At 44.7% G+C, this 18,364-nt stretch overlaps 1 pseudogene; it reads right to left on the reverse strand.

Moving 5' to 3' along the window:
* Window positions 1-13,544: 13,544 nt before the first annotated feature.
* LOC125534636 lies at window positions 13,545-14,503 on the reverse strand (annotated as a pseudogene).
* Between the last annotated feature and the right edge of the window lie 3,861 nt (window positions 14,504-18,364).

An 18,364-nucleotide genomic window follows, 5' to 3' on the forward strand; every position in this document is an offset into this window, starting at 1 on the left:
AAAATTCACCAAAAAAGCTTCAGGACTGCCGAAGAAGCTGTAATTTAGACACCCGAAAGTAAGTACTATAGTAGCATGTTCCGCGCATCTCCTAGTGATTCAAGTGCTAGTTTCATCAATACCATTTAGCATGCTTGCTTATCAGTTTGATTGACCTCTATTTCTTGTAAAGTGGTTGCAGCAGGAACAAGGGAATTATTTCTGTGGATACTACGTTTGCGAGTCCATCCGCCACACGACCTGTGAGCGGGGCTACTCTGACGAACAATTTGAAGTGCGTAAGCAATAATATTCACAATTTTATTTCATTACCATCATTTGTGTTGAGTTTCATTTATTCATATATATATGTATTGACCCCCTTCTTTAAATTAGATCTTTCAGATGCGGGATGAACTCCTACCACCAGATCGTATGCGAGCAATTCAAGAGGAATTGGCGGCATTCTTCCTTGACCACGTGATCGCTGAAGACGGAGAATACTATGTGGACCCTATGTTCATATATAATTAGGAGATTATATTGTAAGAGATAATTATTGTATATATGTAGCCGGTAGTGTCGGATAGATATACGAGAACTTGTTGTTCGACCAATCTCTCGGAGAAGGAGAGGTGGTCGATATCACTTCTCTCTGTATGTGCATATGTTCATGACGATCTTCTGTTTCCTTCATTTGCTTACTAGCTAGCGTGTCTAGTCCTCTCTATATATACGTATATAGTACGTAGCGTCGACCAAGCACGGAGATAAGAAAGGACACTTATCTCTATTAATTAGCTAGCTAACACAATATATGAAACACCTAAATTAACCCCCCAGAACCCCCAAACCCCCCCCCCCCTTTAAAAAAACAAAAACCCCAGCCCCTGAAATGCTGACGCGTGGATGCCTTTTGGTCCTGGTTGGTGCCACCAACCGGGACCAAAGGCCCTCCTGCCTGGGCTCGGCGCACCGGCCACGTGAAGGCCCATCTGTCCCGGTTCTTGTTTGAACCGGGACTAAAGGGCTAGGGCATTAGTTACGACCCTTTAGTCCTGGTTCAAAAACCGGTACAAAAGGCCCTCACTAACCGGGACAGATGACCCTTTTTCTACTAGTGGCCCCAACCAAAGCCCTATTTTCTACTAGTGCTTTGTCCTAATCTAATATCCAAAAGTAATTATTTTGTCCGGAGACACGACATAGATTATATAGATTATACAGAATAAACAGTGCTACACATACTAAATACGTACGGTTAGTCATATATAATAATGGAACTCTTTTTGGTATCTTCAAATTACTAACTTGATATTAGTGGCTTGCAGTATAAATTGAAATTTCAAAAATAAATAAATACAAACACGGATTACGACATAGTGTGCACATGAACACACTTCATCACTTGTATCGCCTCGAAAATTTAGATTTCTACTCATGATCATCTCTGACAACAATAATTCAATGGCTTTGTACAAAGGATAAAATGGCTAGGTCACATTCGGAGCTTTACCTCTACGTATGAATATCATGTAGACAACTAAATGTCCTTTTTTGCGGGGAAGACAACTAAATGTCACATGAACCAATAACCTGTTGTCGCAGCCTCTACTTGACTTCATTGTTATCATCTAATATCCAACAAGAATTGACTGAATGTCACATGAACAAACCAGCTGTTAGCTCAGCATCCAAATTTGACTTCTTTCTCCTAATCTAATATCCAGAAAACTAATTTGTCCGGGACACCACATATACTAGCCTAAACACGTACAGGCAGTTGGGCATACAATAATGGAAATTTTCAGGTATCTTCAAATGACTAACTTGATATTAGTGGCGTAATATTAGTGGCTTGCAGTATAAATTAAATATTTTATTTTATTTAGGAAGACTGATGACAATATAGTGCGTGCATGCACAGACTTCGTCACTTTTAGCGCCACACAAATTTAAATTTCTATTCATGATTATATCTGACGATAATAAGTCAATAACTTTGTACAGTGGGTAAAATGTCTAGGACATGTTCTGAGCTTTGCTTTTACGTATTGATAAATATCACTTGAACCAATCTACTGTTACCTCAGTATCCAAACTTCCCTTCTCGCTACCAATCTAATATCCAAATATAATTGTTTTCTCTAGAGACATAGCATATACTATATAGGTTATACTGTATAAATTGTGTGACAAATATATGTAAATGTCTATACAAAACTAATTGGAGGACAAAAATACCATCAATTATAGTACAATGAAATCTACAGTATAAATGTTTTGAAAAAGAATAGTTTATGAAAATTTCCACCCAAGACTACAAATATTATATTCTTACCGGAGAAAAAGCTTGAAAAATAAAATCTTTTTACAAATGCCATCTATTATATAGTAAAAGTACTTAACGGGATAACCAGAAAAAAGATAATTCTTCAAGAAAATTTCACGATAATTAGAAAGATCTGGCGATTATTTTAAAGCTCTCTAAGATAACAACAATTAAATTTCTATAATATCTCTTTCTCATCGAAGTTGGACAAAACCCACGTACGCCATTATAAAAAAAACGTTTCATCCCTTTTAGTTTTCCCCTAAATTTGTACACATAGATGGGCCACCAGCTATAGGTTCGATCTTTCCCTCAAGAAAAACAAAGCTATAGGATCGATCACATCTGGAAAAACATAAAGAAACGTGAGAACAAACCATTCTCAAAACCCTCTCACATCTTTCGTCCTAAAAAAGTCTCACGTCAACTGCTGCTCTCTGCTCCCGTCCATCGGATGCATCACATCATGGTTTTCGCCCATGATTCCACACCCCTTGCAGTTCCGCCTTTCCTCCTCACCATTGTCACGACATCCTGATGGCGGAGTAACAAGTATCTTCCTCAATGCCTCCTTCATTAGTACAGATCCCATGTTGGACATCCTCTTCAACAACTCAGTCCCTGGCTTGTGGTGATTTACCTCTTCATCCGGTTCTTCTCTGCCCCAGCCTATGGAGATTATAGGTCTGCTACCAAGCCTACGATGCTTTCATGTTTATATGGAAATATTATGTTCTTCGTCGGTCCATGCGGTGTTATTTCGGGTGTTCTCCATTAGTGCAATAAAACAATATGCAATAGGCTAAACAACATACAAATTAATTAGACCACTTTTTGTTAAAATTCTTGCGGTTGTAGTAAAAAATGTGATGTTAATAAATAGCTTCATTTACCATAAATTTGTTTACAAAAAAACTGAAGTATTGAAACAATATGTTATCATTACTGAACCTTATAAAATCCTAGCCCGCGCATCGAGCGGGCCATTTTTCTAGTTCCTCTAATAAGCACAGTGATCTCAATGTCGCATTCCTGAGCCTTGTTCCAACTTGATGTAAATAAATCATAATCGTTGACTTCTCAGTTGTCATTGATTTGTTTCCCATTGCACAAAATATCCTACGAGTGGTAATGATTGGATAAAGAGGTTGCCAGACAGTTTCCAAGTGGAGTTGTTTGGAATAGTATAAAAGAGCAGCAGGTAATTTCTCATAGCTGTACTGAATGTCATCCATGAAGTAAATCAAACTGGTGTCCACATGTGTTGCATCAAGCATCTTTAATGACAAGTAAGGTCCAAGTAGTCCTTGCAGGCACCTTATACTAGCATCAGAATCGCGAATCAGCAATGGTTGTCTTACCAATATCACAGCTCGTTTCTTCCTTGAGATAAACACCTGACCACTGCACTCCAAGGATGGCAATGGTAGTGGTCGCCGACAATCACCTTGCAAAATAAAATTTCCATCTCCAGTTACCCTCTGAAGCTTCACTATCTTTTGCCAATAATTAGATACACTTCTCACGACAATATTTCGGAATACTGATTCATTATAGGTGTCTCACTGATGCAGAGTGGAAACATATTGAGGAGCGATTGGAGATACGGTTGAGCAGTTGAAAAGGCAGGTTGCTCTCCATTGGAGGACGACTAGTTTTGATCAATTCTGTCCTCACAAACATGGTTCTCTACATGCTCTCATTTTTCCAACTTCCCAAAGGGGTTCTGCAAAGACTGGATTACTTCAGATCCAGATTCTTTGGCAAGGAAACAATGAAAAGAAAAAATATATGCTAACCAAATGGAGCATTGTTTGTTGACGGAAAGACCAGGAAGGATTAGGTGTTCAAGACCTTCAGGTTAAAAATGATGCCTTACTTAGTAAATGGCTGTTCAAGCTACTGACCGAGGATTTTGTTTGGCAAAGTCTGTTGCGCAACAAGTATTTAGGTCAAAAGGCGTTAACCCAGGCATATTGAAGCCCTATGACTCGCATTTTTGGGCTGGACTGATTGCGGTCAAGAAACATCTTTTCCACTTCAGATCTTTCACGATAAAGGACGGCTCAGAGATACGTTTCTATGAGGACAAGTGGCTAGGAACTGCCACTGTTCGAGTACAGTACCTAGCCTTATACTGCATTGTACGCGATAAGAATGGTACTCTTGCGCATGTGATGTGCTCTTCCCCACCAGATATATCATTTAGGAGGGATTTGATTGGCCCCCGTCTTGTGTCATGGCAACATCTGCTATCTCGTTTGGATTCAATTAACTTGACACAAGGACGGGATGTGTTTCACTGGAATCTTACTACATCTGGGTCCTTCACAGTTGACTCTATGTACCGTGCACTCTCGCACACAGAGAATTCAATGGACAATTATAAACAAATATGAAAATCGAAGGTGCCACTAAAAGTTGAGATTTTCATGTGGTATCTTTCAAGAGGAGTTGCGCCAACTAAAGACAATCTCGCTTGACACAACTGGAATGGAAGCAAGATGTGTAATTTTTTTACTCATGATGAGACAATTAAACACCTCTTCTTTCAATGCAAGTTTACGCGTTCTACATGGTTAGTCATCCAAACAGTGTCAAATTTATATTCACCAACAAGTGCTGCCAATATATATGCCACTGACTTGATGGAATACCAAATACGTTTAGCACGCTAATAGGTCCCATGCTGCACTCTACCTTGTCGGCGACCGGACCAACACTCTGGGGAGCGCGGTCGGCCACCGGACATGGCCACGACAGAATCGGGCGAGCTCCGGTTAGATTATTCCCATTGCAGCTGTAGATGCTCTTAGCATTGCTGATTATTTCTGACCCACCACAGACTTGGCTAATCTTCCTACCCCACCCTACCCTCCGGCCATGAGAATCATTGATCGCTTACTCCTGCTAGATATCTAGCAAGATGTGTTCAAATTTTGGGGCAAAAACTACAATATTTTGCAGTGCCGTTTTGTTTGTCATACTACCGTTTTATTTATATATACACGAACGTACTGCTTTTGCACAACACAAAGTTGCCGAATATTATATTTTTAAGCAACAAGTTAATCTCATACTGCATCCATCCCATAATGTAGTGCGCTCGTGTTTGAGTGGTATAATTTCTGCTGCCGCCGTAGTCTGTTTCGTTAGTTAAATTTATAGTTAAATTTAGATCCATTGTACTAGAATGGAGGGAGTAGTATACGTTTCTTTGCAAGCATAACCCACTAGGTCTTCATCGCGTGTTAACTAATTTATCAATCAAACGTGGTTTATCGGTCCATTTCTCCTATTTATAAGAGAAGACGTGGTCACATGGTCCTGTGAAGTAGGAGTAATATGAAGAAGATAATGGAAATTTTTGGCGTGCCACACAGTAGAATTCAATCAAGTGAGTACATTGGCGTTGCACGCGCCTTTTCGATCGGCCAGGGTGTGTCATCCATTGTGTCTAGGGACCTCTTGGAGTGGCTCTTGCTCAACCGCAACATTGCCAAGAGGCCTGCGGCGGGTACACATATGACCTCATACCCCTCCTTCCGAACCACTGGGAGCACGGTGGTGGGAGGTAGCAGGACTCCTTGGGATGACCTCCAACGAGACCACCGGAGGGTGGCTCACGTTCCCTGATGGCCCGTACTCCTGGGGCTACTGCTTCAAGCAGGAGCAGCGCTCGCCGGGAAGCTACTACGAGTCATCGTCAGAGTGACCATGTGCGTCAGGCGAAAAATACTACGGTCACGGCCCCATCCAGCTCTCATGGAACTACAACTATGACCCCGCGGAGCGTGCCATTAGGGTGGACCTGCTCAACAACAAGGACCTGGCGACCACGGACCCATAAAAAAGAGACAGCAAAGTCATAAAACCCAAAGTCATATAAAAGCAATGCTATATGTAGGCGAGTAAAAGAAAAACCCAAAGTGATTAGATCCACGATCGGCAAACTACAAAAGAGACCATATCCGCACCAACCATCTCATGACACCGGACAGACCACAAGGTTCTTCAATAGCAATGCTTCCAAGAAGGGAGCGACACTCAAGTGTTGCCGTCACCAGATCCAACCACCAAGACCCAAATCTAGGTTTTCACCCGGAAAAAATAATCGAAGCATATCCGAGCAATGCCTTCAACAAGGTAATGAGTGGGCCGAGCCTGTTAACTACTCATTTTTATTGCATGCATGCATCACCAGAGCTAAATCTTGCTTATTGCCAAACCAATGGTAGGGTCACCTACAGAGCTGTAAGTTGTGAGACAATCCATTTAGCTCAGTTGTGTGAACCTTCTATGCCACTTTGCATGGTTTGAGCAAGGTTTTGTGTCAGGCTTTTTTCTGTGCAGTATCTTAGCCGGTTTTCTGTTTTTTCTTTTATTTTCTTTGTTCTTCTTTTGGTTTTATTTTCGGGGTTTCTTTCCTTTTCCTTCTCTTCTTTTCTTGTCGTATATCATAGCTAACTTTTGTGTTGCTTGATGGGTAACTCTAGGCTAAGTGGGTATACACTTTGCTAAAGTGGATTGGCATTTACTACAACACAGGTTATTCCTAGCACTTACAAGCGAGTTGTGTTGCTTGACCACTGTGGTAAAGGAATGCGTAGAGGATCAAATAACTACGTTTATCTATCGAGGAAAGTGGTTTCAGTGGAACCACAAGGGACACTGAGAGTGGCCATAGAATCCTATGGCAAGCCTGGTCGCTGTATTGCTCGAAAGGGTCACATCGGCTTTCCTGTTGAACACCACCAAACAAGAATGCGTTTTTGTTCATCTGGGGACGCCACAGTGGAGGTTGTCATAGCTTCGTCCTTTCTGGTTAGTGAAAAGGTGTACGTTTTGCTCTGTTGATTGCCCAGCCATATATAGTAAGAAGGATATATATGTAAGATGTGAAACTAACTTTTGTGTAACATCATCAGGTCTAGTCTAGCTTATCTTAGTCATATAACTAGCTATCGTACTAACAAGAACTTGTATGTTGTGACTCGTTGTGGTTTGTTAAATTCTGAGTTGGATTGTAACTCTATCTTTTGATCTGATTGTTTTACTTCCTTTTGACTATTATTTAAGTTGTTATATATATCGTGTCTTTTGCCGAGGGTGTGCAAGTCTCTTTTGTATTCCTATGGCCTTCCAAGATCTAAGCTGATGGGACAACCATGCCCTCTAGAAACCTCTATCGCCTTCAGAGAACTAAGCCATGATATTTAAGAAAACTAAAGTAGATACAAAATTCATACATATAATTGTAATTCATCTAAATGGAATAAACTTATCTACAAAGACATCCAACTTTCTCCCTTTTCCGATATATAAAAACACTAAAGGCTTAGGCAATGATTTTGAAGTGACATTATCTGAAAAATAAATAATAATAATAATACTATGTGTTTGGGTTTATAATCCCTCAAAAAATAGTTTTTGCTGAATGTAATAGAAATTTGAACCAGTAAGACTATTCATGGAAAAGGAGTTTTAACAATAAAAGGTAAAAATGTTTAGTATAAAATGGCCCAACATTATTTTAATTAGTAAACAAAGCCCATAAACATAATTTTAATTCATGTAAGTGGAATAAATTAATCTACAAGGATAATGACGGCGCCGAGCTTTTTATATGGACCGGCTAGGGTTAGTGGCCAGGCCTGCCTACTGTGTCGTGTCACATTCTTGGTTAGATCCGATCCACTCACGCGACAAAAGCATGAATGCGCCATCCAAGCGGCAACAATAATTGAGGAGCCTCGCTCGCTCGCTCGCATGGAAAGCGACGCATCAATTACCGAGGAATTGAATTAAATTGAATTGGTGCGGTGCACGCGTGCGGCGTCAATCGATTATTTTACCGAGACGAGCAAGATGGAAGTAGTCCCCTTGTACTAAAGCAGGTGGAGTTTAGGAGGGGCTGCAGAAGAAAAATCTCGTCAGAAAACAAGATCCCTATCATGAAGATCAAGAGGAAGGGGGGCAGCTCACCTACCTGCTGCTTGGCTTGGCCAGGAGGGGGCTCCGCTCGAACTGTCGGCCCCTACTCCTGCATCAAAACCAAACAGAGATGAAAGCCAATGAGATGCTGCAAGGAATAATGTTTAAGGGAACATGTTGTAACATAGAATCATCTCAAACTCAAAGGAGGGAGGGGGCAGCGATGCACGACCAGCAACCAATCTAGGGTTCGATAGAAGCAAGCAGCCAAGCATAAGGAAATGGCAAGGAAACCAGATCCCCAATGTATATGATGAGGAAGGTGAGGGGGGAAGGGGCAGCTCACCTGACTAACTGCTGGTTGGCGTTGGCGTTGGCTTGGCGTCGAGGGGGAGGAGGAGCCGCTCTGCTCCTCTCCGTCGAGGGGGACACTAGCTAGCACACAGCTCGAGCGGAAATGACGGCGGGTGCTGTGGAGGGACAGCGGCTAGGTTAAGCTTGGGGTGGTGAATAGGAACTGGACGGGCCCAAATGGGTAATACGTACCTGGGCTGCGTTTCGGTGGCGGGCCGGAGCCAGAGCCACCAGGATAGGATGGGCCATTCGCAGGCCTTAGCATTTCCTTCCTCAACCCAATGTATATGATGAGGAAGGTGAGGGGGGACATCCAGTCGAGCAACAGGAGCGTCGTGCCTCCGTGAAGAATCTGTAGCTTGGGTTGCACGACGAGACGACGTGACCGCCGGCTGAATCTCATGCTTGCTGATGCGGAAGGAGACCACTCGTAGGATCGGCCGGCGAACGAAGGGCCGTCAGACCACCACCGGTGATGGACGTGGCGAATGGCTGATACGAGTGAGAGAGATTAGATTTCTGGAGGAGGGAGGGAGGAAGGTTGGATGTGCAGCAGAGAAGAGGAGGAGATGGAGATTAGGTTACGGGTCGGTGTTTATATAGTACCGTGGAGGTGGAGGTGGAGGTGGGGCATTAATCACCGTGGGGCCCCGCGGGTTAGCGTGTCACAATCTTAGATCCGATCCACCTTCCCTCTCGCACGCGAAAAAAAGCATGAATGCGTGCAATTATCGACGACGAAAGTGACGCGCCATGCATGCATTCAAGTAATCGATTACCGAGGAGACGCACCAAATAGTACTACTTCTGTGCCAGCCTCCCCGTGATGCAACCTCCCCCAGCAGCGCAGCGCAGCGTGATGGATGGATGGATTGATTGAAAAACAATAATTACTACTACTCCATAAATACTACTCCTCTCCCCAAACTTGTAGCAGCGGCAGCAAGTTTGGTCGTTTCTCCTTCCTTTTTCATTTTCATTCATTTCATGCAAAGAAAAGGAAAGAAAATAATAAAAATAAAAAGCCTGCCTAAACACAGTTTGTTTACCGCTAAACTTGTACTACTATGTAATATATGTGCAAAGGAACGTCCATTGACACATACATCGCCTCCTTGTCATAGTTTTCGCCACTCAACCAATTTTGCACAATTTCTATGTGTGGGCACACAGAAAAATAGTGGACATATAAAGTTACTACTCCCTCAAGTAATGGATGTATTTAGATGTATTTTAGTTCTAGATACGTCCATTTGTATCCATTTCTACGATAAGTATTTCCGGACGAAGGGAATAAATTGGTACAATTCTGCTCCGAGCTAGCTAAATTGAATCAAAATACATGGTCAAAACAACAAGCGGAGAGGAGGCAACGGAGATCAATAGACTCTTCATCACCAACAAAGCCTCCAATTCAGATCAACAACAACAACATAAGTCTTCTTCTTCTTCTTCTTCTTCTTCTCTACCTTGAACCTTCAACTCAGACTCTCTTTCCCTGTTGCCCCTGCCTGATACACACACAGCAGCAACAAACCACTCATCAGGCTCACTTCAGTTTCATCAATTACTAGTGTTTGGGATGCAATGCACAGATATAAATCAATGTTGCAAGCCAATGTGCGCCATCGTCCATGTATGCATAAAAAAATTACGCTTGTTTTAGGGAACTACAGACCTACTACATCTCACACTAAAACGACTCCATCGCAGCAGGCAAAATGAATGCAAATATAGCAGGGGCAATGTGCAGCAGCCAAACAACAGGTAGCATAATCACGTGTTAAAAAAAAAACTCCATCCCACCCCAACATGGAAAATACATTGGCCTGTGGGGAGGTGAAACTACTGGGTATATATATATATATATATATATATATATATATATATATATATATAGATATATATATATATAGACACACACACACATACGTGTCATGTCCGCTGAATTCGTTAAGTTGACAAGTTCTCCTTCATGGTCACATACCTTCCTACTTGGGTGCCAACCAAAAAAGAACAGGATTCACATTCTAACCTATACTTGGGTCACCATCAACTACTGACAGCTGTTACTGTGCTCCTTGAGCTCAAACCCTTTCCAATCAAAAAACCATATACAGCTCTGTCTACCTGGGCTGGGCTGGGCAGTACATGCAAGCTTTTAACCAAACAAGACCAGAGGAAAACAATCAAACATCATCATCAGCCAATGCCCTTGCATCATGTTGCCTGGTATCAAGTCAAAGCAATTCACTTGTCCTCAGTAACTGGCTGACGGCAACGTTTCATTGAGTTACTTACTACAATCTGGTCAGAGTTTGTCATAAATCAAAACATTATTCATGTTGTAATTTTCAGAAAGCCAAAGGAGACCATGGGAATCTGACCAGTACAGTGTCTTGGTCTGATGTATTCCAGTGAACATACCTTACCCATGATGATGGGCTGTCGGCTCAGTCCAACTCATTCAAAGTATCGGATCATGTGTACCTGAACCAGAATACCAACATTTCAGTTAAGAGATGCACCTGTGACAAACTAGCATTTGATGCTCACACAACATGATGAGGTGTTGCAGCAACAGATAGAAATGGTTTACTGAAGTTCAAAAGACGACCAGGTCAAATATCATGAATTTTCAACGAGTTGAACACTGTTAGCACCATACACATAGTACTTGGCAAGTAAACTAGCCATTCCGTCAACATAAAGGCAGTAAATATTCAAAATAGTGATTTGTGTATTAATCAAAGACTTGTTCCGCTAGTGGTACTTGCAACAGAAAGTCCAGTTTCTACAAGCAAAAGAACAAGAGAAACTAAATTTTATTGTCAAGTAAGAATTATCCCATGTAGCAATTAGTAGTATGTTGATCAGGCACTACTGGTTATCCCTTCAAGATTTTGGATGCATCACATCAATATTTTTAATGTTATCATGTTACAGTTGATAAGGTCAGATTCAAAGAAACTGTATCAAACCAAGCAAACCCAGAAACACTCAGCTATTTTAATATGCACAAATCTATTAATACAGAAATTTCTTTCCCGACAAATACATATCAGAAAGGTATAAGCTATGAAAAAGGAATATGAAGTCATGAAGTGTGTTTAAATGTCTCACCAAACCAATTGCAGATCAAGATGTCCAAGATAATACTATCCCACCAGCACTCATTAAAGTTTGGCAACATATGTCACATGGTAAGCTGCAAAAAAAGATAATAAGCACACTTCATTGTCAAAGATGGCAATAAGGAGACAAAAAACATAACTTCTTCCAAACAAGATGACCAGATCTAACCTCCATTAGCTCGAAGCCAATCGACAAGACCCAAAGAAGAGGTTGATTCCTTATCATTACATCCTTGCCCCACCAAGACATGGGCGACCACAAATTCTTCAAACAATGTCTCCTATATTGATCACGGAAGCCGTCAAATTTGCTGGAATAAATGACAGCAATAATACAAACTAGGCCATCTTCATGAAATGGGAAGGTTCACATGGAAATCATACATAAATATTTATGAGCTTGTTTTTAGGGTTTTCTGGAACATACAGACGGCAATCCATAGGATCTCCCCAATCTTTTCTGCCAAAAAGGCGACGGCTGAAAGCATTTTTTTTCCCCAGCCGTGATGAACATGACAGCGAAAAGGAAAATTCAGGTTGCCTCAGCCATACTACTAGTACATAATACCTCTTGATAGATGTCTCGCTGCTGTAAGAGGCAGCGCCCTTTGGATCTAGAGCCCAGCTGAAACGGGAAAATAGATTGAATCTCAGGTCAGAAGGTGAGCTGGAAAGAAGAAAATAAACACATTCCCGCAAAATCTGGGGCCACCTGCTCTGGTCCTCATGCATTGGTACTGATTTATCCATGCTATTCAACTTTTGCTCTTACCGGCTCCTATAACATTGTAGTCTATACAAGGATGGCGTAATAACCATACTACTAGCCATTTTACTCTTACACGAGGCATTGGCAAAACCCAGAGAAGTAAATGAAAGCCAGAACAATTTTCCTAGAGTGCAACTAGCATGGCTCATAGGAAAAACATTAATCGTCAGCCCCTGTTGACAATCACCACTGTCCAACTCATCGCGGTAAAATAAGGTAAATTCTAAATCTAAATTTAGATATTGACCATTTGAACTATTGGGTAACAATGGAAAGCCATACAGGGGTGGACTAAAACCGCCACTCTCTAGTCGTTTTCTACACGTGGCATCAGGCAACCCAGACACATAAATGAAAACCTGATCTGGAGGCTGAACACTTAATTAATAGAACATTTCCCTACAGTCCAACTAGCATGGCTCATAGAAAAAATTAAGCATAAAATTAGCTGTGTTGCGCGTGACATGGCCAACCCATACAAATAAATGAAAACCTCAACAGCAGGCTTAACACAGTGCAAGTAGCATGGCTCATAAACATTAATCGTCAGCACCCTGTTGACAATGAACTATTTAGGAAACAATGGAAAGCCATACAGGGGTGAACTAAAACCGCCACTCACACGTGGCATCGGCCAGCCCAGACAAATAAGTGAAAACCTGAACAGGAGGCTGAATGCTTAATTAATAGAACATTTTCCTACAATCCAACTAGCCGTGTTCCAAGTGGCATCAACCAACCAAGACAAAAAAATGAAAACCTCAACTGCAGGCTGAGCACCTAATTAATAGAACATTTTCTTATGGTGCAAGTATGGCCCGTAGAAAAAACGAATTGACAGCTCCCAACAACAATCACCACTCTTTAGCACATCAGTCATTGTTGCATTGCAAGATAGATAAAGTAAATACTAAACCCTAAATCAAGATATTGGAGTACTTGGTAATAATGAAAAGCCATACAATGTAGGTTCTATGTCAACCCGGTGGCACGTGCGGTGGCAATCGACTCACACAAGCAACCCTTATAATGAAATAATAAATATCTAAAGGCGGTAACAAGTGCGAGGCGAAAGGTTATACATCCTTATCCCCCTATTTCCCTCATCCTTGCAAGCGCCTCAATCGAGATCATCATACGAGCGACCGCTCGCATTCCCATCGTTTTTGTAGTCGCCATAGCCAGCAGTGTCCTGGTCGCTGCTCTCCGCCTGCTGAGCTCCAAAAGCGGCCCTGAGAAGCCACGGCAACGAGATCCTGAACCTCCTCAACATGACCCTAGGCAAAGGGCCGCCATCCGGGGACGCAGGTGCCGCTACCGCAGCGGCAGCTGCCTGGCGCTGGTGGTCATAGATGGCGGCAGATAGGGCAGGAGCTGTGGAGGTCAAGCCATGGCAGGATGCAGTCCTTGTGGAAGACGTGCTGGGCGCCCCCATCGACGGCGACATTAGGGAGTGCGGCAACCGCAGCCTTGGCGGTGGGCAGGGTGCCATAGCGGCTAGGGTCGTTCTCAGCGAGCTGCTGGATGAGCTGCTTGAGGCCGGATCCCATGAAGTAGTCGACGAGGCTGACCCCGCCGGTGCCGGGGGCGGGCGAGGAGACGAATCCACCGGGGAAGGAGGAGCCCTCGAGGACAATCTGGATGGTGGCGCCGCCGGAGAGGAGGCCGCCAAGGTGGACGTCGAACTGGTTGCTGGGGTTGGAGGAGGCGGTGGCGGCGGGGGTCGCGGAGGGGGAGGGCGGGCCGAGGAACCACCGCGAGGTCACTGGGGTTGTGGAGGTCGAGGAGGCTGGAGAAGGGGAACAAGGGAGACGGGTGGGGCTGGTGGTGGGGGATAGGGTTTGGGGGCTCCTCCTCGTCGAAGAGCTCCTCGACGAAGCCCCCGGCGCAGACAGGGCAGAAGACTTCATCGTCGCGGGAGGTGGGGGCGGCGATGGTGATGGCATGGTGGCACTGGTGGCAGTAGTAGCCCTGCTGCGGGAGAGCGGCCGACGACGACATGGCGGCGGCGGTGCAGACGGAGGAAGGGGCTCCGTCGTGAGAGCGGGGGGTGGGGGGCGCCGGCAGCTGAGAAGCAAGAAGAAGGGGATTAGGGTTAGCTGGAGGGTAGACAGATGGGCTTTGCTGCTGTTTGTTTTGGTTAGTTGGGCCCGAAATTTTTGAACACGAGCGTGCCATTGAACTGGAAATTTTCAGGGATCCCAAATAGAAAAACACAATGGCGTTCCGATGCTTCCACAACATCCACCTGCCGAGAAGGCATTTAGCGCGCAAAGACTTGCGGTAGTGGCTCGCGTTGTCGTCCTGCCTGCCGCACCACTGACCCAAGGTTTCATTTTGCCGTGGTTCCAACTCCATCCTCCCAGTTATTGATCCTAGCCAGTGTCAAACTTGTTTGACGAACACACGGTCAATTAGCGAGTGTTGCATAGTCTCTTCCTGTTGGTTGCACAATGGGCATGCATCCTGGTGGGGTAATCCACGTCGAGCAAGCCTGTCAGATGTTCAGCATCAATTTCTGAGTGCTAGCCAGGCAAAAAAAAGGGCATTGGAGGGTTGCCTTAGACTGCCAAGTGAATGAGGTCGTCGAGGATAACTCGAGTCCCATGTACCTAACCGCATATTCTGAGCAAGCCGAGAAGTTACCATTCGCTTCCCAAGCCCACGTGGCTGAATCTTCCACTCCATTTGTTAGTTGCCAGGAAGAGATTCGTGGCCACAAAAGTATGAACTGGCCCGAAAAATGTTGGGTAAGGTCAGGGCCAATGTCCCCTGCCCAATTGTCCTCCGTGAGCGCGTCTGCGACAAGTCTGCTTTTCTTGACTCTCCTCATGATCCTTTCATAAATATCTGGCGCAATCTCGCAAATCCATAGACCGTTGATCCACCGATCCTCCCGAAACAGCGTTGCTCTCCCATCATCGATCGTCGTACATGCAGCCGCTTCACTAGGGCGCAAGATTCTAGCGGGGACATTGATCTGAAATTTCTTCAACGGTCTGTCTTTAACAACCTTTTGCAGCCATGGCCAACGCGCTTGTAGCGCCTTGTTCAGCCAGTGAAGATTGGGGATTCCTAAGCCACCATCCCACTTCATCGTGCAGACCACCTCCCAAGCTACCGCCCCATTTTCCACCTCGTGCTTCTTTTTTGCTACACCACAAAAAGCCTCTGCAAATCTTTACTAGGGCCGACAGGGTTTTGAAGGCAGTTCCAACGCTATCATAGAGTGGACAGGAATAGCGCATAGCACAGATTGGATAAGTAGAAGTCGGCCGTCTTTTGGTAGCATGGCTGCCTTCCAAAGCGGGAGACAATCGACAACTCGATCCACCAGACCTTGCAATTGCGTCGATGTTTGTTTTCTGATTGTCAACAACATACCCAGGTATTTGCACGGAAACGGCGAAGTGGTGCAGCCCAAGGATGCCGAGACAACCTCCATCTCATCATGTGAGCATCTAACGGACATGGCCACGCACTTACTCATGTTCACCACCAGGCCCGAAGCCTGCCCAAACAGCCTCAAGATCGCTCCACACATGCTCGTCTCAGTCTCATTTGTTTTGAAGAACACCACTACATCATCCGCAAACACGGACAGCCTTTGTTTCAAGCCAGACCTCGCCAAAGGTGCCAACAGCCCTCTTTTCGTAGCATATTCGAGAAGTGCCTGAAGGGGTTCTATACATAGGATGAAGATCATGAGTGAGAGGGGGGCTCCTTGCCTTAGACCTTGACATGCTAGGTTTGGTTTTCTGGGAGCACCATTGACCATGACTCTCGTGGATGAGGTAGGCAGCAGCCCAGAAATCCAAGAGATCCATCTTTCGCAAAAACCAAGCCTCCTCAGAACCTCCAAGACAAATGGCCATTGTAGTGAATCAAAAGCTTTGGTGATGTCCAGCTTAAACATGACTGTGGGTACTTTTAAGGCGTGCACCCGTCTCGCCGTACATTGCACTAGCATGAAGTTGTCGTGTAGTGATCTACCTCTGACAAATGCGCTCTGATGATGCCCCATGAGTTTTGGTAAATCATCCGCAAGCCTCGACGCAGGGGTCTTATTGAAAATTTTGATCGGTCCACTAACAAGACTAATTGGCCGATAGTCCTTAATATCCACAGCTCCGGATTTCTTAGGCAGTAGCGAGACGATCGCTTTATTGATTGTTGCCATACCTTGGACATCTCGTCGGCGAAAATGCTCCAGTGCATTCATAAGGTCACCTTTGATGATAGGCCAACAAGTCACCTAGAATATGTCCGTGAAGCCGTCAGCCCCTGGCGCCTTATCAAAGGGCATAGCTTTGATGGTCTTGAGCACCTCCTCTTCCGTGAACAATTGTTCCAAATGCGTGAGGTCAAGGGTGGTAGGTCAAGCACGTCCAGATTAATCGAAGCTTGCCGGGCGGGGGCTGACCCAATTGATCTACATAGTATCCGTCCACCACTTCGGATATGTTATCCTGTCCCGTGTGTATCCCACCATTGTGATGTAAAGTGATAATGTTTTTTCTTTGTCTATGGCGTGCTTGCTTTTGGAAGTATGCAGTGTTCGCATCCCCTTCCTTCAGATGAAACAAACGGGATCGCTGTCTCGCTAGCATCCTCTCCAGCGAACAGAGGCCCAACAATTTTTCTTGAGTAGCTTGCGTAGCCCATGCTCTTGGTCCGAGAGAGTCCTACTCTCTGCCGCCACGTCCAGCCTACCAATAACTTCCATTGCGATGGAGAGTTGAAGGCGAATGTTGCCAATCCAACGATCACTCCAGCTTTGCAGGGCCTTGGCAGTGGCGTGTAACTTACTATCCAGGACTATAAAAGGGTTTCCTTGGGAAGATACGGTGTGCCATGCATGCTGGACCGTGTCCACAAATTCCTCAACCTGGGGCCAAAAGCTTTCAAACTTGAAACGCCAGCCCATCTCTAGTTCTGCGTCAAGATCCATAAGAAGAGGACAATGATCCCATACCGCTGAGCCCAGAACCGTCAATAGGTTTTTGGGGGTGTATATCTTCCCAAGAGTTGGAAACAAAGAAATGATGGATCTTCTCCGTTGTGGGATTGCACCTTTCGTTACTCCACTTGTACCACCTCCCATTTATGTATAGCTCCTTGAGCTCAAGCCTATTGAGAAGGGCTCTGAATCTGGCCATCATCCGCGTGTTGAGCGTGGCCTTGTTCTTATCTTCCGAGTTGACAAGCAAGTTGTAGTCTCCCACCAAGGCCCACAACCCAACATGCAAATCTTGGACGTCACGAATCTCTTGCATGAAGTCAATTTTCTCCGCATCACCTTGTGGCCCATAGACCCCTGTGAGCCACCACAATGGAGCCCCTTCATGCTTTGACTAGGGCAGTGAGCGTGTTCGCCGTACGGTGTAGGCTCGTGACAGAAACTACCAAGCTATCCCATGCCAATAAGATCCCGCCACGGGTACCCATCGCCTGGACGTAGTAAAAATTCTCAAATTTATTGCCGAGGCATTGGCTTACAACATCGCTCGAGATCACTTCTAGTTTTGTCTCATGAAGACACATAATGCTCACACTGGACGCCGCCACTACTTGAAAGACGGTACTCCGACGTGCTGGTGAGTTCAAACAAGTGCCGCCATGAGCTGCCCAAAGGTCCGGCCGTACACACTGACCTGTAGGTTGTCGAGCGCGTCGTGGAGAAGGTCGGCGGCGCTGCCGTAATGCCTAGGCATTGGTCGAACCTCACGCTGCGCGACCAGTCGGTGTCGGCGGCGTCATCAGTCTCGAGCTCCACCAGGCACCATATCGCCGATCTTGGACTCCATGCAGGCGGCATGATCTTTTTTTTTGGGTAAAAAAACAGATCCTTGTGGCGAGCAA

The sequence above is a fragment of the Triticum urartu genome, chromosome 2, assembly GCF_003073215.2.
Source record: "Triticum urartu cultivar G1812 chromosome 2, Tu2.1, whole genome shotgun sequence".
In the NCBI taxonomy this organism is placed as follows: Eukaryota; Viridiplantae; Streptophyta; class Magnoliopsida; order Poales; family Poaceae; genus Triticum; species Triticum urartu.